This window comes from Saimiri boliviensis, assembly GCF_048565385.1.
Source record: "Saimiri boliviensis isolate mSaiBol1 chromosome 19 unlocalized genomic scaffold, mSaiBol1.pri SUPER_19_unloc_3, whole genome shotgun sequence".
Classification (NCBI taxonomy): domain Eukaryota; kingdom Metazoa; phylum Chordata; class Mammalia; order Primates; family Cebidae; genus Saimiri; species Saimiri boliviensis.
The window spans coordinates 943,147-968,943 of record NW_027412504.1 but is presented as its reverse complement, the minus strand read 5'-3'; the positions used below and the strand labels follow the sequence as shown (position 1 = coordinate 968,943).

Here is a 25,797-nt window from a genome sequence, read left to right as displayed (position 1 = left end):
TCTCCTGCCTTCTCATACCAACATTCAATGCAGCATCGTTTTTAAAACCTTTATCTCCTAAATACATGTGAAATATCTCGACTTACCTCCATTACCCCTCATCACACCTGTCACCTAAGAGCCTAACAACAAACCTCAGTCTACTCCAGTATCTCATTCTCACACCAGGTCACTGGCTTCTACTCTTGCCTTACTCCAACTTGTTTTCTCCATTAGAGCCAGACTTATCATTTGGAACATCAATCTTACCAAGTCACCCAGAGCTTAACATATTGCCCAGAGCTCTTATGGAAATACAGTACAAAACGTTCACACCTTGGTCTGGCTTCCACCTTTTCCCACCTCATTCAGGACTCAGCTCCCTTTACTTCCTGTCATCTGGCCAGGATAGCCTTCTTTCTCTCTGTTCATACAGGCTAAGCAAACAGATTGCCACAGGCCATTTGCAGAAGCTCAGTCTTCTGCTTGGAAAGCTCTTCCAGGCCCCCACCCTACAGCTTTATCTAGTTAAAAAGGCCTATGCATTCTTCACAAGTCAGGCAACAGCCAAGCCTTCATCTTCCTCTAGATAAGTCAAATCTTGCAACCTCAGGCTTTTTTAGTAGCATATACCACTCCTTCCTAAAATTGTCCAGAATTACAGCATGCATTCATCTGTGTGACTTCATTTTCGTTTTCCTCCTCTCCCAGCACCTATTTGACTATGAACTCACTGGGAACAGAACACTTTTTCTCTCTGAGACCAAATTGCCTAGGTTCAAATCCTAGCTTACTATTCTAAACATTTTGTGTGCAGATATTAACGCGATGGTAATTATTCTGATAATTTTCTCATTGCTGTTGTTAGCTTTAGAGCAATTGTTTTTTCAGATCTGTGTAACTGTATTAAACTGAAGCTTCCATATTAATTATGGCAGCAGAATTAGTCAAATGTTTATGTTGTTACACATTTAAGCCCAGAAATTTAAAATACATTTTTAAGAATCAACAGATTTTCATTTGCTAGATTTCTAACCTTAATAGCATTACAGGTATTTCTAACTTTAATAGCATTACAGGGGTGGGGAGGGCAGGGAAGAAAAAGAAAAAAATGGTAACAGCTCAGCAGCAAAGAAAGGTCAAAGCAGCGTTCAAGCGAACAGACTCAGCCCAAGGCCACAACTGTGGCCCAGGCTCAGTAGTGAGTACCACAAGCAGAACACAAGCAGAACGCAGCAAGCAGCAGCCATGTGGGGCCAGGTCCAAATAGCTGCGTGCTGCTCTCCGCAGGTGTTCCACAGCAAAATTTTGTGTGTTCTTTGTAAACAAGTAACATCCAAAATTGTAATTCTCCGCTAAGGTTTAAGTAACATTTAAATTCTAATAATAATTTCTTTGTTATCTCTGAGATAACTCTTTTAAAATCTGATTTAATTAAAGCAGTAGCTTCTAAAGGGGAAGAAATTACATCTAGCCCATAAATTAGTTAAAAAGCAAGTAGAAGCTAAGCATGTAAAACTACACCCTTTAAAGAAAAGCTTTAAACCAAATGGAAGTAATATCAGTTAAGTTAAAAAGTAAAACTGTTAAGCCCATTCTCAAAAAGTAAAATGGCCAAACCTACCTGATATTTCCCTGTTGGAAAACTTAAACGTTGTTCAAAAAGCAAAGCTTGCTGCTCCAGTGGCTCTATACCGGCCTTCCACAGCAGTAATTGTCTATTCAGGCTGGGATTCAGCAGGCTGGTAAAGATGAAAATTTAGAGGGATAGCAGTTTCCAGTTATAATGCACCCCAAAATGAGCAGGGACAGTTTTAGGTAACATTGAAGCCTTTTCCATTTAAATGCCATTTAAATTTCTAAAGAAACTTAAACAAGCAATCAATAATGCTAATACAAAATGTCATGTTGCTAAGCAGCCTTTTAAAGGGATAGCTCATTTAATGGACTATATTAAGGCTCATGATGGCAATGGAGGAAATTTACATAAGGCTACATTATTAGTGCCAACTATGGCAGGATTGAGGGTAAACAATGGGACTGCTGCATTTCCTGGAGCTTGTTTCCATTCTGGAAAAAAGGAACACACCAAAAGGACTGCAGACAAAATCTAAGAACAGGACCTCAGCTGAGGGTAACAACAAAAAATACTAAACCAGATATTTGCCCTAAGTGTAAAAAAATAAAGAAAAATAATTGGGCTAATCAATGTCATTCAAAATTTAATAAGGAAGGGAACCCGATTCCAACTGGGTCCTATCCTGCTTAAGTTACTCTCTTATCTCTGTACAATGTTTGTCCCCTGCCACCAATAAAAGCGCAGCAGCAAATTTGTGTAGCACTCAGAAAGTAAATATTTTACCTGGGGAGCCTCCACGAAAAAATACCAGCAGGAGTTTGTAAGCCCTTACCTACAGAAACAGTGGTTTTGCTTTTAGAAAAACCTAGCCTTAATACTAAAGGGATAAAATTTCATACAGAAGCTATTAATAGTAATTTTACAGGGGGAATGCAAATTGTATGTCATTTTCCAATACTTGCAGTGCTAAACCTAAAAAACGCATAACACAAATCTTACTTTTACCTTACATCAAATTAAGTCAAAGCAAAGATGAAAGAATTGGAGGATTTGGAAGTACAAATAAGCAGGGCAAAGCTGCATACTGGATATATCAAATTACAGATAAACACCCAGCATGTAAAGTCACTATTCATAGAAAAAAATTTTAAACGTTTAGTTAATACTAGCACAAATATCTCAATTATTTCTGTTCAGCACTGACCCTTTTCTTGGCCTGTATAAAATGCTCACTCTAATATAGTCAGAGTGGGGTAGGCCTCAGAAGTTTATCAAAGCAGTCTTATCTTACCATGCAAAGGGCCCCATTCAGTCTATTGTAATTCAGATTCCTATTAACTTGTGGGGAAGAAACTTATTACAGCAGTGGGGAACCAAAGTCTTAATACCTGAACAATCGTATAGCTCCCAAAATCAACAAATAATGGAGGCCATGGGCTATGTGCCTGAAACGGGAATAGAAAAAAATTTACAGGGTCTAAAAGAATCATTAGAAGTTAAGGGACAAAGTTCTCAACATGGTTAGAATATCATTTTTAATGACAGCCATTGTTAAACCTCCAAAACCAAGAGCTTGAAAATGGTTAGATAATAAACCAATTTTGATAGAACAATGGCCACGTACAAAAACTGGAGATTTTTTTAAATGTAGTTGCTAAACAATTAGAAAAAGAACATATAGTTCCCACATTTTTAGCTTAAAACTGTCCTATTTTTGTAATAAAAAGGAAATCTAAAAAATAAAAAATGTTAACAGATCTCAGAGCAATTAATGCAGCTATACTACTTTTACCCACTATGATTCAAAAAAATTGTCTACTACTATTATTGATTTGAAGGACTTTCTTTTTTTTTCTTTTCTTTTCTTTTTTTTTTTTTACGATTCCTTTGGCAGAAAAGAACTGTAAGCAATTTGCCTTCACTTTTCCTATTATACTAATCAAAAACCTGCCTAAAAATATTATTGAAAAGTGCTTCCCCAAGGGATGTTAAACAGTTCCACAGTTTGTCAAACTTATGTGGACACAGCTATTAAGCCCACTAGAAAAAAATGTCCTCAGTGCTATATTATTCATTATATAATATTCTTTGTACTGCACCAAATAAAGAGTTACTTATACAATGCTATAACCATTTAAAAAAAGAAATCCATTCAATGTACTAGGTTAATAGTAGCTCCAGATAAAATTCAAACTATAACACCTTATTCGTATTTGTGCATGTTGGTAAAAAAAAAAAAAAAAAAAAAAAAAAAAACCCTCACTATGTCACTTCAAAAGGTGTTCATCAGAAGAGATAATTTAAAAACTCTAAATAATTTCCAGAAGTTACTTTGAAATATCAATTAGATAAGACCTACTTTAGCCATTTCACCTTATGCTATGAGTAATTTGTTTTCTATTCTTTGAGAAGATTCCAGTCTGCATAGTCCTCAAGAATTAACTTAAAAAGCTAAAATGGAATTGCAAGTAATTGAAGAAAAAAATTCATAAGGCTCAAGTAAGTAAAATTAATCATAACAAGCCTTTAACATTATTAATTTTCCCTATTTAACACTATCTTACACTCTCTTAGTAATAATCTCTTAGGAGTTATTATTCAAAAATCAGGATTTAGTGGAGTGGCTGTTTTTACTTCATAGTAGCACTCACACTCTGTATTTGGACTGAATTGCAACTTTGATTGGAATGGGGAGGTCTCAAGTTGTAAAAGTGCATGGATTTAATACCATAAGAATAATAGTGCCTCTTACAAAAATTCAAATTCAGCAAGCCTATACTAATAGTGTAACATGGCAAGCCTATTTGCCAAGTTCTGTGGGCACTTTAGAAAATCATTACCTAAAAAACAAAAATTTTTCAATTTTTAAAATTAACCAATTGGATTTTATCCAAAATTAGTAAGTCAAATCTCATTGAAAATGCAGAAAATGTTTTTACAGATAAAATCTAGTAACAATAAATCTTCTTATTCAGGATCTAAAAGCAAAGTTATTCAAACTCCTTATACACTATTGGGTCTCGCAGAGGATCCAGGGAATGGCATAGCCAGAATGGACAACTGGGCCTTTGAATCTAGGCCACACATAGGCAGACTAACAAGTGATGGTGCAACCAGCTCAGGCAGCTTTATGTAAGGGCACCTGCTAGTTAGGAACATGCACCCCACCCCAGACCCCAATCCTAGACCACCTGCCTGTACTGGGCATTGTCTCATCTTGGCAGAAAGGTGTGGGGGTGATGATCAGGTAGTATGTCCCTGGGTCTCAGGCCTCAGAAGTTCCTTAGGAACTTGGCAGTCACTGGGCAGGGGAAGGGGCCCAGGGACCCCTTGTGTGCATTTGCCCATGGAATGTGTTCCTACCCCAGCTTCTCAGCCCTCACTAGAAGAGTCCAGGGCTTCCACCTGCTCTATGTTTCCAGCTCTGATCTACTCACCTGGTGACTCTGAAGGCTTCCTGACTCCAGCCTGGGGCCTCCTCTGTTAGATGGGGGTTCCAGGTTTCCTGCAGACAGAGGCCAACCCTTGGAGGTTGAACCTGGACCTCTTTTTTTTTAGACGGAGTCCCACACTGTCAGTGGTGCAATCCTGGCTCACTGAAATCTCCACCTCCTGGGTTCAAGTGATTTTCCTGCGTCAGCCACCAGTGTAGCTGGGACTACAGGTGTATGCCACCATATCCAGCTAATTTTTTTGTATTTTTAGGAGAGATGGGGTTTCCCCATATTGGCCAGAAGGATCTCAATCTCCTGACCTTGTGATCCGCCCACCTCAGCTTCCCAAAGTGCTGGGATTACAGGAGTGAGCCACCACTACCGGCCCTTAGTTCTTAAAGTATAATTTTTTTCTCTCTCCAGTCTCCCATTTTTACTAAGGAAAAATCATGATATGACCAAATGTCTCTATTATACCTGGCCTGAATATTTGTATAAAGTATAGCAAGAATAATTATTTTTAATATGTTTTCAAAATCGGATTTCATAAAACTTGGTTTCATAAAGTGAATCTCAGATAAGACTTTTTAAAGCTGAGCCCAGCTATGGGTCTGTCCCCTCAAATAACTACATGAGTTGCATAAATTTCTCTTTTGAGGTCACAGGATAACTTGGGTCTCATAAGCCTGTCAGGAAGTGACATTATTTACTTACCACAAGTTACTTACAGGGAATGTGTAGACAAGGTATGAAGCCAGTTTTCCCAAAGGGTTTTTATTGACTCTATACATCAAGTTTGATTCCTTAGGGAAAGCATGCCATTCCAGTCAAAGCCTTGCCAAAATAACTAATTTCTCCAATTGTGACCTGTTGCAGAAGAAAACATTCTTTTGCACTTATGCAAATTATATTTCCATAAGTTAAGAATCTATTCACAAATAGATTCTAAATTCTGGAGTAAACAAATAGAGAGAAACAAATATGATTCTAATTTTGTTTACTCAATTGGAGTATATTTTACTCAATTGCTAAAAGCTGTAAATAGCTCAAAATAAGCTTCCTGAACTCTGAAAAACAAAACAAAGGATCAGTAATATTTTAAGCAAAGCCAAAAAGATTACTTCAGTCTATATTAGTTCACTCCGTGCAGTTATCACCTGTTCTGCTTTATATTCTTGAACATTTCAGGTCTCCATGAGAGTCCTGAAAGTTTTTTCTTTATGCTAATGACAAAATTTCCAAAGTTATCAGAAACCTGCATTTAGGAGCACCTGCCAATGTCCTATAGCAGATTATAAGTCACCTTTCAAAGAGGATTAAAACAAGACAACAAATGTCTGTGGATGACAAAGAAGTCTTAGGATAACATATTTATGCAAATACAGTCCAAGGAAAATGAAACACCATTTCACATTTGGCAATGCTTTCTTTTTTTTCCTGAGATAGAGTTTTGTTCTTGTTGCCCAGACTGGAGTGCAATGCTGCAATCTCTGTTCACTGAAACCTTCACCTCCTGGGTTCAAGTAATTCTCCGGCCTCAGCTTCCTGAGTAGCTGGGATTATAGGTGCTTGCCACAATACCTGGCTAACTTTTAGTATTTTTAGTAGAGATGGGGTTTCACCATATTGGCCAAGCTGATCTCTAACTCCTGACATCAGATGATCCACCCTCCCTCGCCTCCCAAAGTGCTGGGATTACAGATGGGAGCCACTGTATCTGACCTGACAATGCTTTCTGACAATTCTTCCTCTATGGTTTTTATACCAAATAAGCCAAATGTCATTTATGTACTTTAGGGGATATAATATCTAAAAGATATGTATGTAAGAAAAACAAGTGATTTATAATTTGATTTTTACAAGTTTCTCAGATATCAAATCCCAGGTTATCTTAAGTCACTCATTAACCAAAGTGATAACTCAAAAATTCTAAAAAGGCAAAAACCTTTACTCATTAATAGAGGGATGACTTCTCTTTCCAAATAATATATATTTTTCCCTTTCCTGTTGTTCCAGTTTATTCAAAAGGTCAGGCAAAAATTTTTCATTTTTAAAATAATACATGAAAATCTTGTTCACAGGGAAAAGTTAAATCTCACCTTTGTATTAGTGCATTATTCATATCAAACCTAATTCTTTTTTTTTTTTTTTTTTTGAGACGGAGTTTCACTCTTGTTACCCAGGCTGCAGTGCAAGGGCATGATCTCAGCTCACTGCAACCTCCGCCTCCTGGGTTCAGGCAATTCTCCTGCCTCAGTGTCCTGAGTAGCTGGGACCACAGGCACGTGCCACCATGTCCAGCTAATTATTTTGTATTTTTAGTAGAGACGGGGTTTCACCATGCTGACCAGGATGGTCTTGATCTCTTGACCTCATGGTCCACCCACCTCGGCCTCCCAAAGTACTGGGATTACAGGCTTGAGCCACCGCGCCCAGCCTCAAACCTAATTCTTAATAAAAACTTATTGAACCTCCTTCATGACAAGAAACTGAAGCACTACAAAGAGGTTTTGAAACTTGGAGTGAATGACAGTATGTTTCAGTAACGCTTCATCTACCCAAGGGTAAACAATCAAATCTCTTCTCGACTATTATCTAGAGAGGGCATCCAAGATGGCCAATTAGGAGCAGCTCAGGATTGCAGCTCTCAGGAAAAGCATGGAGGGTGAGTGGATGCTGCATTTCCAGATGTATTTTTATTGCTCACAGACCAGGAGATTCCCAAGCGGAGGAGCCCCATGGGTGGCCAACATGCCTGTCTTGGCCCCCACAGTTGTTTTGCCCTGCATGGCTGTTTTTGCCAGTGCAACTGTTTTGCTGGTGCCCCAGCATGGCGGTTCTCCATACAAAATACACAGGTCCGGATGCCATTTTAGCCGGTGACTGGAGCTCTGGGAAGGCAAAGTCGCCCATTCATCTGATTAAAAAGGGTACTGAAACAGGGAGCCAGACCAGGAGAGTCTCAGGCAAAAAAGCACCACGAATCTCAGTGCTGCTGTTTCAGCTGGCACAGTGGGTCACCGCATGGGAAATCACACAGATCCTGGCGCCTTTTCAACAGGTGACTGGAACACCTGGGAGACAGTCTACCGTTAATGAAAGAAAAATAATTTATTTTAAGGGGCTCTGAGGCAGGGAGCCAGGTGATCAGTCTCAGCTGGTCCCACCTCCACACAAAAAAAAAGCAACCCGAAACACTCTGTATTGAGAGTTTCACAGCAAGCACAGCTGAACCTGGGAAGGCCCAGCTCTGGGGGGGAGGGGCATCTGCCATTACTGAGGCAGTCCACCACTACAGAGGTAGTTTGCCATTCCTGAGGCAGTCCACCATTACAGAGAGAGTCGGCCATTATAGAGGTGGGCCACCAATGCCAAGGAAGTTCTAACTACACCCATAGAAACAGGACTGCAGGGAAGTTCACATGGCAGCTGGGCAGAGCCCACAGCAGCTCAGCAAAGCCTCGGCAGGCAGACAGTGACAAGGCTGTCTCCTCCCTGGGTAGGGCAGCCCTGAAAAAAAGCCAGCAGCACAACAGAAACTCATAAATAAAGCCCTAACTCCTTGGGACAAAGAACCTGGGAAGAAAAAAAAAAGGTGTGGTTTATGAGTTCTGCTGCAGCAGACTTAAATGTACCTGCCTAGCAGCTCTGAATGAACAGCGGAGCTCACAGCTCAGCACTTGAGTTCCTATAAAGGACAGACTGTCTCCTCAAGCAGCTCTCTGACCCCGGTATATGCCAAGATTCACCTCACAAAGGAGAGATAAAACTGACATCTGGCAAGTATCCTTCTGGGACAAAGATAGCAGAAAAAGAAACTGGCAGCAACCCTTACTGTTCTGCAGCTGCTGCAGGTGACCCCCAGACAAGCAGGGCCTGGAGTGGACCTCAGCAGTCCTACAGCAGAGAAGCCAGACTGTTAGAAGGAAAACTAAGAAACAGAAAGAAATAACTTCATTATCAACAAATGGGACATCCACTCAGAGACTCAATCTGATAGTCAACAGCTACAAAGACAACTGGTGGATATATCCACAAAGATGGGAAGAAGGCAGTGCAAAAAGAATGAAAACACCCAAAACCAGAATGCCTCTCCTCCTAGAAGGGATCACAATTCCTCACCAGCAAGGGAACAAGGCTGGATGAGGAGAATACATATGATGAATTGACAGACTCAGGCTTCAGAAGGTGGGTAATTAGAAAGTTCTGTGAGCTAAAAGAACATGTTCTAACTCAACGCAAAGAAACTAAGAACTTTTAAAAAAGATTTGATGAAATGCTAACAAGAATAAACAACTTAGAGAGGAATATAAGTGAATAGATGGAGCTGAAAAACACAACAAGAGAATGTCATGAAGCATACACAAGTTTCAACAGCCGAATTGACCACAAAAAATATGGGACTATGTGAAAAGACCTAATCTACATTTGATAGGTGTACCTGAATGTGATGGAGAGAATGAATCCAAGCTGGAAAATACTCTTCAGGATATTATCCAGGAAAACTTCCCCAACCTAGCAAGGCAGGCCAATATCCAAATCCAGGAAATATAGAACACCACAAAGATATTCCTCAAGAAGAGCAACCCCGAGGCACATAATCATCAGATTCACAAGGGCTGAAATGAAGGAGAAAATGCTAAGGGCAGCCAGATAGAAAGGTCGGGTTACACACAAAGGGAAGCCCATCAGACTCACAGCAGATCTCTCAGCAGAAACCCTACAAGCCAGAAAAGAGTGGGGGCCAATATTCAACATCCTTAAAGAAAAGAACTTTCAACCCAGAATTTGATATCCAGCCAAACAAAGCTTCGTAAGTGAAGAAAAAATAAAATCCTTTGTGAACAAGCAAGTACTCAGAGATTTCATCACCACCAGGCCTGCTTTACAAGAGGTCCTGAAGGAGGCACTGAACATAGAAAAGAACAACCAGTACCAGCCACTCCAAAAACATACCAAAGAGTAGAGAGCATCAACACAATGAAGAATCTGCATCAACTAACAGGCAAAACAGCCAGCTAGCATCAAAATGGCAGGATCAAATTCACACATAACAATATTAACCCTAAATGTAAAGGGGCTAAATGCTCCAATCAAAAGACACAGACTGGTAAACTGGATAAAAAGCCAAAACCCATTGGTGTGCTGTATCCAGGAAACCAATCTCACATGTAATGATAAACAAAGTCTCAAAATAAAGGGACAGCAGAATATTTACCAAGCAAATGGAGAGCAAAAAACAGAGCAGCAGTTGCAATTCTCATCTCTGATAAAATAGGTTTTAAACCAACAAAAATCAAAAGAGACAAAGAAGGACATTACATAATGGTAAAAGGATCAATGCAACAAGAAGAGCTAATGATACTAAATATATATGCACCCAATACAGGAGCACCCAGATACATAAGGCAAGTTGTTAAAGACTTACAAAGAGACTTAGACTTCCACACTATGATAGTGGGAGACTTTAAGACCCCATTGTCAATATTAGACAGATCAACGAGACAGAAAATTAATAAGGATATCCAGGACATGAACTCAGACCTGGACCAAGCAAACCTAATAGACATTTACAGAATGCTCCACCCCAAATCCAAAAAATATACATTCTTCTCAGCACCACATTGCACCTACTCTAAAATTGACCAAATAATCGGAAGTAAATCACCCTCAGCAAATGCAAAAGAACGGAAATCATAACAAACAGTCTCTCAGATCACAGTGCAATCAAGTTAGAACCCAGAATGCAGAAACTAACAGAACCACACAGCTTCATGGAAACTGAAAAACTGGCTCTTGAATGTTGACTGGATAAACAAAGAAATGAAAGTAGAAATAAAGATGTTCTTTGAAACCAATGAGAACAAAGACACAACATACCAGAATCTCTGGGACACATTTAAAGCAGTCTCTAGAGGAAAATATATAGCAATAAGTGCCCATATGAGAAGCAAGGAGAGATCTAAAATCGACACCCTATGGTCAAAATTGAAAAAGCTAGAGGAGCGAGCTCAAAAAAAACCTCAAAACCTAGCAGAAGACAAGAAATGACTAAGATCAGAGCAGAACCGGAGATAGAGACACAAAAAACCTTTCATAAAATCAACAAATCTAGGAGTTGGTTTCTCGAAAATATCAGCAAAATAGACCACTAGCCAGATTAATAAAAAAGAAAAGAGAGAATAATCAAATAAATTCAATAACAAACGATAAAGGGGATATTATCACAGATTCCACAGAAATACAAGCCATCATCAGAGATTATTACAAACAACTCTATGCACAAAAACTATTAAACCTGGAAGAAATGGATAAATTCCTGGACACTTGCATCCTCCCAAGCCTAAAGCAGAAAGAAGTCAAAACCCTGAAGAGACCAATAACAAGATCTGAAGTTGAAGCAGCAATTAAGAGCCTACAACCCAAAAAAAGTCCAGGTCCAGATGGATTCACAGATGAATTCTATCAGACATACAAAGAGAAGCTGGTATCATTCCTTCTGAAACTATTCCAAGCTATGCAAAAAGAGGGAATCCTTCCCAAATCATTTTATGAGACCAACATAATCCTGATACCAAAACCCAGCAGAGACTCAGCAAGAAAAGAAAACTTCATGTAATTCCAGCACTTTGGGAGGCCGAGGCGGGTGGATCACGAGGTCAAGAGATCAAGACCATCCTGGTCAACATGGTGAAACCCCGTCTCTACTAAAAATACAAAAAATAAGCTGGGCATGGTGGCACATGCCTGTAATCCCAGCTACTCAGAAGGCTGAAGCAGGAGAATTGCCTAAACCCGGGAGGCAGAGGTTGCGGTAAGCCGAGATCACGCCATTGCACTCCAGCCTGGGTAACAAGAGCGAAACTCCGTCTCAAAAAAAAAAAAAAAAAAAAAAAAAAAAAGAAAGAAAAGAAAGAAAACTTCAGGCCAATATCCATGATGAACATAGATGCAAAAATCTTCAATAAAATACTGGCAAACCAATTGCAACAGCACATCAAAAAGCTTATCCACCATGATCAAGTAGTATTCATCCTGGGGATGCAAGGCTGATTCAATATATGCAAGTCTATAAACATAATTTACCACATAAACAGAACCAAGACAAAAACCACATGATTATCTCAATTGATGCAGAAAAAGCCTTTTAACAAAATTCAACAGGACTTTATGCTAAAAACTCTGAATAAACTAGGTATTGATGGAATGTATCTCAAAATAATCAAAGCTATTGATGACAAACCAACAGCCAATATCATACCAAATGGGCAAAAACTGGAAGCATTCCCTTTGAAATTTGGCACTAGACAAGGATGCCCTCTCTCACCACTCCTATTCAATATAGTATTGGAAGTTCTAGCCAGAGCAATCAGGCAAGAAAAAGAAATAAAGCGTATTCAAATAGGAAAGGAGGAAGTCAAATTGTCTCTATTTGCAGACGACATGATTGTTTATCTAGAAGACCCCATCGTCTCAGCCCAAAATCTCCTGAAACTGATAAGCAACTTCAGCAAAATCTCAGGAAACAAAATTAATGAGCATAAATCACAAGCATTCCTATACACCAATAACAGACTGAAAGAGAGCCAAATCAAGAACGAACTGCCACCGGGCGCGGTGGCTCAAGCCTGTAATCCCAGCACTTTGGAGGCCGAGGCGGGTGGATCACGAGGTCGAGAGATAGAGACCATCCTGGTCAACGTGGTCCGTCTATACTAATAATACAAAAAACTAGCTGTGTGTGGTGGCGCGTGCCTGTAATCCCAGCTACTTAGGAGGCTGAGGCAGGAGAATTGCCTGAGCCCAGGAGACGGAGGTTGCGGTGAGCCGAGATTGCACCATTGCACTCCAGCCTGGGTAACAAGAGCGAAACTCCGTCTCATTAAAAAAATAAAAAATAAAAAAAAGAACAAACTGCCATTCACAATTGCTACAAAGAGAATAAAATACCTAGGAATATAACTAACGAGGAACATAAAGGACCTCTTCAAGGAGAACTACAAGCCACTGCTCAATGAAATAAGAGAGGACACAAACAGATGGAGAAACATTCCATATTCATGGTTAGGAAGAATCAAAATCATGAAAATGGCCATACTGCCCAAAGTAATTTATAGATTCAGTGCTATCCCCATCAAGCTACCAGTGACCTTCTTCACAGAACTGGAAAAAACCACCTTAAACTTCATATGGAACCAAAAGAGAGCCCGCATAGCCAAGTCAATTCTAAGCAAAAAGAACAAAGCAGGAGGCATCACAGTACCAGACTTCAAACTATACTACGAGGCTATAGTAATCAAAACAGCATGGTACTGGTACCAAAACAGAGATATAGAACAATGGAACAGAACAGAGGCCTCGGAGGCAACACAACATATCTACAACCATCCAATCTTTGACAAACCTGACAAAAACAAGCAATGGGGAAAAGATTCCCTGTTTAATAAATGGTATTGGGAAAACTAGCTAGCCATGTGCAGAAAGCAGAAACTGGACCCCTTCCTGACAGCTTACACTAATATTAACTCCAGATGGATTAAAGACTTAAACAGAAGACCTCATACCATAAAAACCGTGGAAGAAAATCTAGGCAAAACCATCCAGGACATAGGCGTAGGCAAGGACTTCATGACAAAAACACCAAAAGCATTTGCAACAAAAGCCAAAACAGATAAATGGGACCCAATCAAACTCCACAGCTTCTGCACGGCAGAAGAAACAGTCATTAGAGTGAATCGGCAACCAACAGAATGGGAAAAAAATTTTGCAATCTACCCATCTGACAAAGGGCTAATATCCAGAATCTACAAAGAACTAAAACAGATTCACAAGAATAAAACAAGCCCATTCAAAAGTGGGTGAATGATATGAACAGACTCTTTTCAAAAGAAGACAAACAGGAGGCCAACAAAAAGATGAAAAAATGCTCATCATCACTGGTCATTAGAGAAATGCAAATCAAAACTACATTGAGATTCCATCTCACGCCAGTTAGAATGGCGATCATTAAAAAATCTGGAGACAACAGATGCTGGAGAGGATGTTGAGAAATAGGAACACTTTTACACTGTTGGTGGGAGTGTAAACTAGTTCAACCACTGTGGAAGACAGTGTGGCGATTCCTCAAGGACCTAGACATAGAAATTCCGTTTGACCCAGCAATCCCATTGCTGGGTATATAGCGAAAGGATTATAAATCATTCTACTATAAGGACACATGCACACGAATGTTCATTGCAGCACTGTTTACAATAGCAAAGACCTGGAGCCAACCCAAATGCCCATCAATGATAGACTGGACAGGAAAAATATGGCACATATACACCATGGAATATTATGCAGCCATCAAAAACGATGAGTTCGTGTCCTTTGTAGGGAGGTGGATGAACCTGGAAACCATCATTCTCAGCAAACTGACACAAGAGCAGAAAGTCAAACACCGCAAGTTCTCACTCATAGGCTGGTGTTGAACAATGAGAACACATGGACACAGGGAGGGGAGCATTACACACTGGGGTCTGTTCAGGGGAAAAGAGGAGGGACAGCATGGGGTGGGGAATTGGGGAGAGATAACATGGGGAGAAATGCCAGATATAGGTGATAGGGAGGAAGGCAGCAAATCACACTCCCATGTGTGTACCTATGCAACAATATTGCATGTTCTTCACATGTACCCCAAAACCTAAAATGTAATAAAATTTTTTTTAAAAATCTGGAGACTACAGATGCTGGAGAGGATGTGGAGAAATAGGAACACTTTTACACTGTTGGTGGGAGTGTCAATTAGTTCAACCACTGTGGAAGACAGTGTGGTGATTCCTCAAGGACCTAGAAATAGAAATTTCATTTGATTCAGCAATCCGATTACCAGGTATATATCCAAAGGATTATAAATCGTTCTACTATAAGAACACATGCACACCGATGTTCATTGCAGCACTGTTTACAATAACAAAGACCTGGAACCAACCCAAACACCCATCGATGATAGACTGAACAAAGAAAATGTGGCACATATACACCATGGAATACTATGCAGCCATTAAAAATGATGAGTTCGTGTCCTTTGCAGGGACATGGATGAACCTGGAAAACATAATTCTCAGCAAGCTGACACAAGAACAAAAAATCAAACACCACCTGTTCTCATTCATAGGCAGGTGTTGAACAATGAGAACACATGAACACAGGGAGGGAAGCATCACATATTGAGGTCTGTCAGCACAAATAGAGGAGGAACAGTGGGGATTGGGGAGTTGGGAGGGATAGCATGGGGAGAAATGCCAGATATAGGTGATGGGGAGGAAGGCAGCAAATCACACTGCCATGTGTGTACCTATGCAACAATATTGCATGTTCTTCACATGTACCCCAAAACCTAAAATGCAATAAAAAAAGGAAAAAAATTTTCTCTAAAAGTCCTACTAATAATAATGTCTAGTTTGTGGAGTTTATCAAAAAGGAAGACTAAAATATTGGATTCTCATCCACCTTATAACAGAAGAGAACTTCTTCAACCTAATAAAGGGCATCTCAAAAAACCCTATATCAAACATCATATTTAATGATAAAAAAATCAAATGCTTTTCTCTTAATGTCAGAAACAAGACAGGCATTTCCACTGTCACCAGAATTTATAATTATACTGAAGAACTGAAGGTTCCACCTTGTATAATGAGGTCAATCATTCAATAAATAATCTTGGAAATGAAGAAATAAAACATTCTCTTCATAGATGACATGATTTGTACTTGGAAAATACCAAAGACTCTGCAAAAAATGAATGAAACTATTTGTTGAGTTTAGCAAAGTTTTAGGATGCAAGGTCAATATACAAAAATTAATTATAGTTCTATATACTATACTATAAAATTCTGTTCTATAAAATTAATTGTAGCTTTATATACTATAAAATCTGATTTCCAATTGTTCATAATTAGTACATTCATAATTAGTATGAGCAATTGGAAATCAAATTTTAACATGAAGCACTATTTACAATAGCACCAAAATATGAAATGCTTAAGTATAAATCAATCAAAATATGTACAAAATCTGTATGCTGAAAACTGCAAAACTTATCAGAAAATATCACAGATAACTAAATAAACAGAAAGATATACTGTGTTCATGGATTGGTGAACTCAATATTCTTAAGATGTCGGTTCTCTCCAATCAATATCTGAGCAAAATTTTTGTAGAAATTTATCAGCTGATTCCAAAATTAGGTGGAAAGACAATAGATTAAAACTAGCCAAAAGAATTTCCAGAAAGAATAATAATAGCAATGTTGAAGAATTCACAATATCCAATTTCAATAGTACTGTATTTAAGACAGTGTACTGCTGATTAAAAAAAAAATGCAGACAGATAAATCAGAGGCAGTCCAGATGTAGACCCCAACATTTTAATGTAATGAAATGGAGAAAGAATAGATTTTTTTACAAATACTGCTGGGATAATTGTAAATCCATATTTCTTTTGTTTGTTTGTTTTGTTTCGTTTTGTTTGAGACGGAGTTTTGCTCTTGTTACCCAGGCTGGAGTGCAATGGCGTGATCTCGGCTCACAGCAACCTCTGCCTCCTGGGCTCAGGCAATTCTCCTGCCTCAGCCTCCTGAATAGCTGGGATTACAGGCATGCGCCACCACGCCCAGCTAGTTTTTTATAGTAAATCCATATTTTTAAAAAGCTAATCTTGATCCATATATCACACCATATAGAAAGTAATTTGACACTTTCTAATAGGCATATGCTTACAGTACAACACAGCAATCCAGGTAATTACCCAAACAAATGGAAGACTGTGACAAACAGAAAAGACCATATACTGTATTATTTCACTAATACTAAATTCTGGAAAAGGTAAAACCATAGTGACTGAAACTAGATAGATGGCTGCCTAGAACTGGGAATTGGAGGAAGGCACTCACTGCAAAGGGCCATAAGGAACTTCTGGCAATGATTTATATCTTGATTATGGTCATGGATACATGACTGTGTGTAAACTCCAAAGCTTACTAAATGTTACATTTAAAATACGTAAATTTTATTGCATGGAAATTATTCCTCAATCAAACTAGGGAAAAGTGAATTGGCTAAATTATTCCTCAATCTTCCTTGAATTCAGTTTGACTTACTTGAGTCATTTTTTGACTGAGTCATCCATGTCCACCCTTCTTCATACAGTAGTTTCCTGTATCATCAACTGTTGTTCAGCCTTTATTAAAAGTGCATCACTATTTTCTCCAGAATTTTCTTCCATGCCTCTAACACCCATTCTACAAGTTTTGATGTAAATGTTCAAGCAATGATGATATTACTTTTGCTGCTTACCTGACTATAAGATGCTTTCTGACTTCAGATATATTAAAATGTGAAAAAAAATGTACATCTAAGAACGAAAATGTGATAGAAGGAAACAAGGTTTAAATGCTGGTGAAATGAACTTTTTAATTATTATGTAATAATCTCTTTATCTTTAGTAATGCTTTTTGGTTGTCAGTGTTACCTGACATAAATATAACTAACATGACATTCTTTTAATTTTGCTGGTATATCTTTTCCCCACCTTTTTGCTTTGAGAGATCAACCTTGCCTTTACAATTAATGGGCTCTAGAGAGCTAGTGCTGGTGTTGAGCAGTGTCTATGATGTCTGGTGGAGGTAGATATTTGACAGAGCAGTAACAGTACCTTTAAGATAAGACTTATTTATAAGTAAACAAGATACACCTCCAGGGATCCCCAGAAAAACTTGAGAAACATTGTAGAAGTAGCTAATGTCATCTGCAAGCACGTGGAGCAAAAGCCACTGACATCTGAGTATTAATGTAATAATGATTCCTGTCTCTGTTCTCAATTGACTTTATTTAGAATACATATACAACATATAAAAATGTACTTAAAAGCCAGGAAAAATTCTACTAACACCTTAGCCTGGATTATCACAAATCAACAAATCTGTATGTTCTATTTCACTGCAAATAACACATATTACCTTTGGAATATTTATAACACCAAAAGTAAAATGAGAGAAATGTAAGATAACCCTTCCAAAATATAATTAAATGATTGGGCAATAGGAAGACTGAAAAAAAAAGTCTCTTAAATTTGGCAAGAAAGAAGTCACTGATAAGCTCAGGAAAGACATTTACAGTAAAGTACAAGGACTAGGAGCCATATTAAAGAGAAATGAGTGAAAATCAATTACTGTCAACAATATGTTTGAGGAATTTGGGGTGAAAGGGTAGTTGCATATTTCTTTTGAATCAGTCCATATCCAAAAATCTAAGGCTTAGGCCTTCCCAACTAAATTGCCTCATGCTGATTTCTTTCTGCATATCACTTTAAATTTTTATCTTGTCATCTCTTTTTACCAGATTGTTTTCACAATCTGATAAAAGGTCAAGAGAGTCCTGTCACACAACATGGTTCAGATACTCACTTTGACACCCACTGACCATGTGGCCTTAACTGCTCTGACCATCCATTTTCCCTGTCTTGCCTCCTGCCACCTCTCCAGCAACCTCAACATCCCATTCTGAGTTCTTCCAGGAACATCATTCAGGCTATTCACTCACTCATTCATTTTTTCAATCAGTGAATATAATGGAGCACCTGCTGTGAACTTGAGGTTGGAAAAACAGTAGTGAACACTGTATAACGTTATCTCTGTTTCTCCTGACAGCATTGCTCAAGCAGTTCCTTGTGTCTGGAATGCTCTTTTCTGGCTAACTCCCACCAACCCTCAGGTACCATCTCTGCCAGGAAGGGCACCTGCCCACCACTATCCCCCAGATATGGCCAATAACTGAAGGCAGACCTATAGAAGTTTAACTACAGGCCTGTAAGCAAGAAATAACTGGTAGTGTAAGCTGTTGAGAGTTGGGGGGCTATTTGTTACAAAGCATCATTGCAGCAAAAGCTGACCAATACAAACAGGCAAATTCTAGCTTCAAGTTTCAGGACTGGGACACAGTGAATCAACGCTTAGTGTTTTTAGGCAGGGTGGGCCAATGCTAAGCAGATGTTCTCAGAAGAGACAACATCTGAGATTGAGAGAGACCTGGGTGTGAGTCTTTGCTTTGTCATGCAGGGGTAGTAAAAAGTCTATTGATTAAAAAACACATTCTCTGGAATCAAGTTGCTTGGGTGCAAATCCCAGTGCTGCCACTTATAAGCTATGTAACCTGGTACTAGTTTCTTAACTTTTGGGCCTCAGTTTCCTCATCTGTGAAATGGAAATGATTCAAGTACCAGCCTCACGAGGGCATTAAGCTGATTCAGTAAGCTAATTTATGTGATGTGCTATGAGTCGCTACTTTTCAGTCATTGTGGGTGAGCTTGGCTTGGCAACTTTACTTCTAGAACCTTGTCATGTATCCAGCGCAATTCGTATTCTTTGGATTACTAGAAACTCTAGCTGGCATGTTGTAGCTTTCTAGGCACCAAAACCTTCTTGTGCTGTCTCCATAGCAACTGCAAGCATAGACTTGAGTCGGACACACTCAAGTTCTAATCTGGTGACCTTGGGCAACTGATTTAACTCTCTTTGCTCATAAAATGATAGCAGTAATTTCACATGCCTCTGAGGGTATGGTGAGAATCAAATGCAAATAGTGTATTTTTTACAGAAGTACTTAGCACAGCCCCTGGCTCATAGATGGTGTTATTGGCTCTTCTTGGAGAGAGGTGACCTATTGGAGAGCCATCTGCTTCTGGGCATCAGTTTGCAGGGAGGGTGTGACCAGAGCAATCCACTCTTGCCAGTAGGACCCTTTGAGTCTTTTTCCTGAAGGTTGGCAAGAGCCAGTCACAGAGAATCAGCAGAGCACACCTAGTACCTCCTTCTCCTCTATCTCCTAGCTGTCTGGCTTGATCCAGAAGACTTGTGAAGGCCCCCTTCTTGTGAAGAATCTCCTAGTTGGAACCCATCTCTACAATGGCCCCACCCACCAGCACCACAATCCAATCAGCCTGGGGCAGGATGTGGAGTGCATGGGTCACAAGAGTCTGTGTCTGGGCAGAGAAGGGTTAGGAGTTAACACACATGTGGTCACGTTCCATGGCTGATGCCTGTAATCCCAGCACTTTGAGAGGCCAAGGCAGGTGGATCACTTGAGGCCAAGAGTTCAAGACCAGTCAGGTCACTGTGGCTAAGCCCTGTATCTACTAAAAATACCAAAATGAGCTTGGTATGGTGGCACACACCTGTAGTCACAGCTACTTGGGAAACAGAGGCATGAGAATCACTTGAAACTAGGAGGTGGAGGTTGCCGTGAGCTGAAATTGCACCACCGCATTCCACCCTAGGTGATGGAGCAAGATTCCATCAAAAAGAAAGGAAGGAAGGGAGGGAGAGAGGAGAGAGGAAGAGAGAGAAAGAGGGAGAGAGAGGAAGGGAAAGAGGAATGAAGGGAAGGGGAAAGAAAGTAAGAAAAGAAAAGTCATAAACATGTGCTTGGCCAACCTCTGGAGCAGGGGGTAGGGGTGGGAGTATTGTCCCTGGACTCCGAGTTGGGAGAGCTCCCCTCCTTGTGCTCCTGCTATCTTTCTTGAAAATAGCATTTCCAAATAGAGAAACAGAGGGGACTCCTTCAGCCTACCTCAAGAAAACAAGGAGTCATCTGACCCAGGACAATCATCCAAGGCAGAGCTGTAGTAGTTAAACCACAGATGCATAAGCAAGAAACAGATGTTGTTGTAAGCTGATGGAATCTGACAGGTTGTTTGTTATGTCGCATCATCACAGCAAAAGCTGACCAATAAAGAGGAAAATTGGACTCAAGTGGAAGGTGGCGGTGAGAGAAACTTGGGTTAGGACAGAATGCTGAGGGCTTCCTCTGCCTTTGCCCTGTGCCCTCTGACACATGTTCCCAAACTTACTGTTCCCTGGAGTAGCCCGCCAGGCCTGATGACCTGGTTAAAGATGTGCTAAGTGAGGTGGGCATCCAAGCCCACCAGGGGGTCATCCAGCAGGTACACAGTTGCCTTTCTGTACACAGCCTGGGCGAGGCTCAGCTGCTGCTTCGGGCCCCTGAGAGATTCATGTCCTGTGGCCACAAAAGGGACATCTACAGGGTGAAACTGGGGAGCCCACGCAGAAGCAGGTTGGGGTGCAACTGCCCATCAGGGTGAGGTGTAGCTCCCCATGTCTCTCCCCTGGGGACATGCTCAGCTTCAAAGGCACTCACTCCCAAGCCAGCATTCCCTACATTCTTACCGGCCTCGCTTCTTCCCTTCCCAGCACACTTCCTGGAAGGCTTACCTGTGCTTCCCAAGCTACTCTGTCTCCTACTCACTCTCTGTATCCATTTGAGTCCAACTTCTGTTCCCTTTCTCCACTGAGACCACCTTTAATGAGGACACCATTCATTTCCCTATTCGATGATCCAGTGGTAACTTTTCAGTCCTACTTATTTTTATTTTAAATTTTAATAGATTTCTTTTAGTTTCTATTGATATGTAATAGTTGTACCTATTTGAGGGGCACAGGTGATATTTCGAGACCTGTAAAGCAGTGGTCCCCAACCTTTTTGGCACCAGGGATCGGTTTTGTAGAAGACAACTTTTCCATGGGCCTGGGGGCAGGGGGGTGCTCTCAGGATGATTCAAGCACATTACATTTATTGTGCACTTTACTTCTATTATTATTATTATTATTAATTGAGATGGATTTTTGCTCTCCTCACCCAGGCTAGAGTGGAATGGCATGATCTGGGCTCACTGCAACCTCTGCCTGCTGAGTTCAAGCAATTCTCCTGCCTCAGCCTCCAAAGTAGCTGGGATTACAGGTGCCTGCCGCCACATCTGGCTGATTTTTTGTATTTTTAGTAGAGATGGCATTTCGCCATGTTGGCCAGGCTGGTCTCGAACTCCTGACCTCAGATTATCTCCTGCCTCACACCGCAAAGTGCTGGGATGATAGGCATAAGCCATTGTGCCTGGCCTGCTCCTATTATTATTACATTGTAAAATATGACAAAATACTTACACAACTCACCATAATGTAAAATCATTGAGAGCCTCAGCTAGTTTTGCTGAAACTAGATGGTCCCTCTGGGGGCAATGGGAGACTGGGAGATTGTGATAGATTATCAGGCATTAGATTTTTATAAGAAGCATGCAGTTGCAGGGCATGGTGGCTCATGCCTGTAATCCCAGCACTTTGGGAGGCCAAAGTGGGTGGATCACAAGGTCAGTAGTTTGATACCAGCCTGGCCAACATGGTGAAAACCTGTCTCTACTAAAAAAATATAAAAATTAGCCATGTGTGGTGGTATGTATCTGTAATCCCAGCTACTCAGGAGACTGACGCAGGAGAATGGCTTGAACCCAAAAAGCAGAGGTTGCAGTGAGCCAAGCATGTGCCACTGTACTCTAGCCTGGCAAAGAGTGAGACTGCATCTCAAAAAAAAGAAAAAAAAAAAAAAAAAAGAAGAAGAAGAAGAAGCAGGCAGCTGAGATTCCTCACATGTGCTCTTTACACTAGGGTTTGTGCTCTTATGAGAATCTAACACTGCCATTGATCTAGAGGTGGAGCTTAAGTGGTGATGCAAACAATAAGGAGTGGCTGTAAACACAGATGAAGCCTCATACACCTGCCCCCTACTCAACTGCTGTGCTGCCTGACCAGTTCCTAACCGGCCTCAGACTGGTACTGATTCATGGCCAGAGGGTGTGGGGACCCCTGATGTAGAGAGTATGTAATGATTATATCAGGGTAACTGAGATAGTCAGCACCTCAAATATTTATCTTTTGTATTGAGTACACCACAATCCTTGTCTTCTAGCTGTCTTGAAATTTACAAATAAATTCTCATTCACTATGATTTCCCTTGTGTACTATTGATTACTATCACTTATTCCTTCTATCTAGGACTTCTTGTCTTTCATGCATTCCTTTTTAAAATTATTTTTATTTATTTTTGAGACAGTCTCGCTCTTCCATCCATGCTGGAGTGCAGTGGCATGATCTCAACTCACTCCAACCTCCACCTCCAGGGTTCAATCGATTCTCCTGCCTCAGCCTCCTGTGTAGCTGGGATTACAGGTGTGCCACCATGCCTGGCCAATTTTTGTATTTTTAGTAGAGATGGTCAGGCTGGTCTTGAACTCCTGACTTCAAGCAATCTGCCCGCCTCAGCCTCCCCAAGTATTACAGGCATGATCCACTGTACCCGGCCATTCATTCATTCTTTTTTTTTCTCTCTGTAATCTAGACTCAGATGACACATTCATTCATTCTTACATTAATTTATTCCATTAAGAACTACTGCCTGGTTATCATATCCCTGTCAGGGTTCTAGTCTTTGGGGAAACAGCAGTGAACGAAACAGTTTCTGCTATCTGAATGGATCCATCACTCTAATGAGAGGGAGAAATACAGGCAATGCACAAACAAACCAGTAACACAGACAGCACATTAGGTGGAAAGTGCTATGAAGAATAAATACTAAAGTAGGTGCAGCCAGGTGCGGTGGCTCACGCCTGTAATCTCAGCACCTTGGGAGGCCAAGGTGAGTGGATCGCTTGAGATTAGGACTTCGAGATCAGCCTGACCAACATGGTGAAACCCCATTTTTACTAAAAGTACAAAACTGGTGGCACCTGCCTTTAATCGTAGCTACTCAGGCGGGAGTATTGCTTGAACTTGAGAGGCGGAGGTTGCAGTGAGCCGAGATTGCACAACTGCACTCCAGCCTGGGGAACACAGCAAGACTGTCTCAAGAAGAAAGGAAAGGAAAGGAAGGAAAGGAAAGGAAAGGAAAGGAAAGGAAAGGAAAGGAAAGGAAAGGAAAGGAAAGGAAAGGAAAGGAAAGGAAAGGAAAAAGGAAAGGAAAGAGAAAAGGAAAGGAAAAAGGAAAGGAAAGGAAAGGAAAGGCAAAGCAGGTGTGGGTGTAAGGCGCACTAGCATGAGCAGGGTTGCAGTGGTGGAGGTGGATAAGGTAATCTGGGAAGCCTTCTCTGCGAATGTGACAGAAGTGAGGGATGAGCCCTGGGAACTCCTGGGGAGAGATTTCCCACAGTGGGAACAGCAGTTTTAAAGGCCCTGGGGACAGAGTGTGCTGCAGGGGATCAGGGAACATCACAGACTCTGGAGGCTGGAGTGAAGCCAGGAGATGATGAAGGAAGATGGGGATGACAGATACCAGAGCAAGGTGACAGTGACCTTGCCAGGGATCATCACGACTTGGGCTTTGACTCTGAGGAAAATGGGAAGATGACCTGAGGTCAGGAGATCGAGATGAGCCTGGCCAACATGGTGAAACACTGTCTCTACTAAAAATGTAAAAATTAGCCAAGTGTGGTGGCATGTCCCTATAATCCCAGCTACTCAGGAAGCTGAGACAGGAGAATTTCTTGAATGTTGGAGGGGGAGGTTGCAGTGAGCCAAGATTGCACCACCCCAGCCTGTGCAACAGAGTGAGATTCCATCTCAAACACACACACACACACACACACACACACACATACACACACACACACGCACACACAAAAGTGGAGGACTGGATTTGGCCTGGGGGTCACAGTTTGCAAGCTCCTGCCCAAGCCATAGCTCCAGATGCATATATTCTGTGTCTTGGACATCTCTGTACAGACCCTTTGGTGAGGCCCAGAGAGGGGAAGCAATTAGATCAACATCACCCAACAAGGCAGGGCAGAGTAAGACAGGACTCTAGTCATCTCATTCTCAGTTGTCGAACAGACCCTCACAGCCAATCCCTACCATGACTCCTTGAGTCTCTCTTTGTGTCCATTTCTATTTATTGATTAGTGATTATTCATTGAGCACCTAGTATGTGCTTGACCATGAGCTCAGCCCTTCTTCTTCCTCACTTCCCTGACCACTCCCTGCATTTCTCCATCACGGTGCCCATGATGAGTCAGAAACCCAAATGACCCCCAACTGCAATGCCTCCCTGACCCAAAAGACCCTGAGACTCTCACCTTCTCCCTAATTGAAGTGTGGACTCCCCCAGGAAAGCTATCCACATCTGGCCCACAGGGCACAGGCCTCTAGGACTCTCCCAAGCCAGGCTGGGTCCAGCTACTGCCTGAGGCACACTTTCTCCACCACAGAGGTGTTCTGCATCCAGGCCTCCTGGAGCATGTAGGCCACTGAACACTAAAACACGACTTACTTTGGTCACAGAAGGATGATGGGGAAAGACGTATGACAGGTTTTGAGGAGCAGTGGGAGCCGGGCTCTGGGTGGGTGGGTGGGTGCGTGGTTGAGAGAATGAAAGTGAGCTTGGCTGAGATTGGGAGGGGTGGAAAGGCAGTGAGGAAGGGGGACTTTCAGGATGATGGGGACATCCTAGCACACAGGCAGGGGGTGGCCTTGCTTGGATGCTCACAAACCCTTCCACCTTTGACAGCGCCCCAAAGAGGATGGACAGCAGGGAGGACTTCCCTGTCCCCACTGGACTGACTAAAGGCAGGAAACAGCCCTGGGACATGGTGAGGTTTATTCTTTGAGTGCAAGAAAGGAGACATGACATTGGTTAGGGCCCAGCCCTCATCTTTGAGGAACGGCGAGCCTCAGATGGAGACGAGCTTTCCTGCTCCAGGACTCTAAGAGCACCTGTGGGGCTGTTCCTTTCCCAGTCCTTGTCTGGCTATTTGAGCAACCATCCTGTGCACATCTGTGCATGTGCACATGCATACACACATACAAAGTGTGTACACATGCATGTACACTCATTTGCACACTCATACAAGCATGTTAGCATGCACATCAACACACACAATGTAGGCACACATCTACACAACATGCACATATGCATACCCAAGCAATCCATG

The 25,797-nt window shown here is 41.1% G+C and overlaps 1 long non-coding RNA gene across 2 annotated transcripts in view; it reads right to left on the bottom strand.

The window, feature by feature from the left end:
• Positions 1-1,174: 1,174 nt before the first annotated feature.
• Positions 1,175-25,797, bottom strand: part of LOC141583320 (uncharacterized) — a 43,428-nt gene continuing 18,805 nt past the window's right edge. Inside the window, exons 2-3 of one of the 2 annotated variants that reach the window (XR_012515987.1) lie at positions 5,721-5,859; positions 1,175-1,721 (exon numbers count right to left, since the gene is read on the bottom strand). This is a non-coding gene — a long non-coding RNA (uncharacterized LOC141583320). Of the gene's footprint in view, positions 1,722-4,995; positions 5,064-5,720; positions 5,860-25,797 lie in introns of those variants that run through there. The other variant, XR_012515988.1, reaches the window with a different exon arrangement.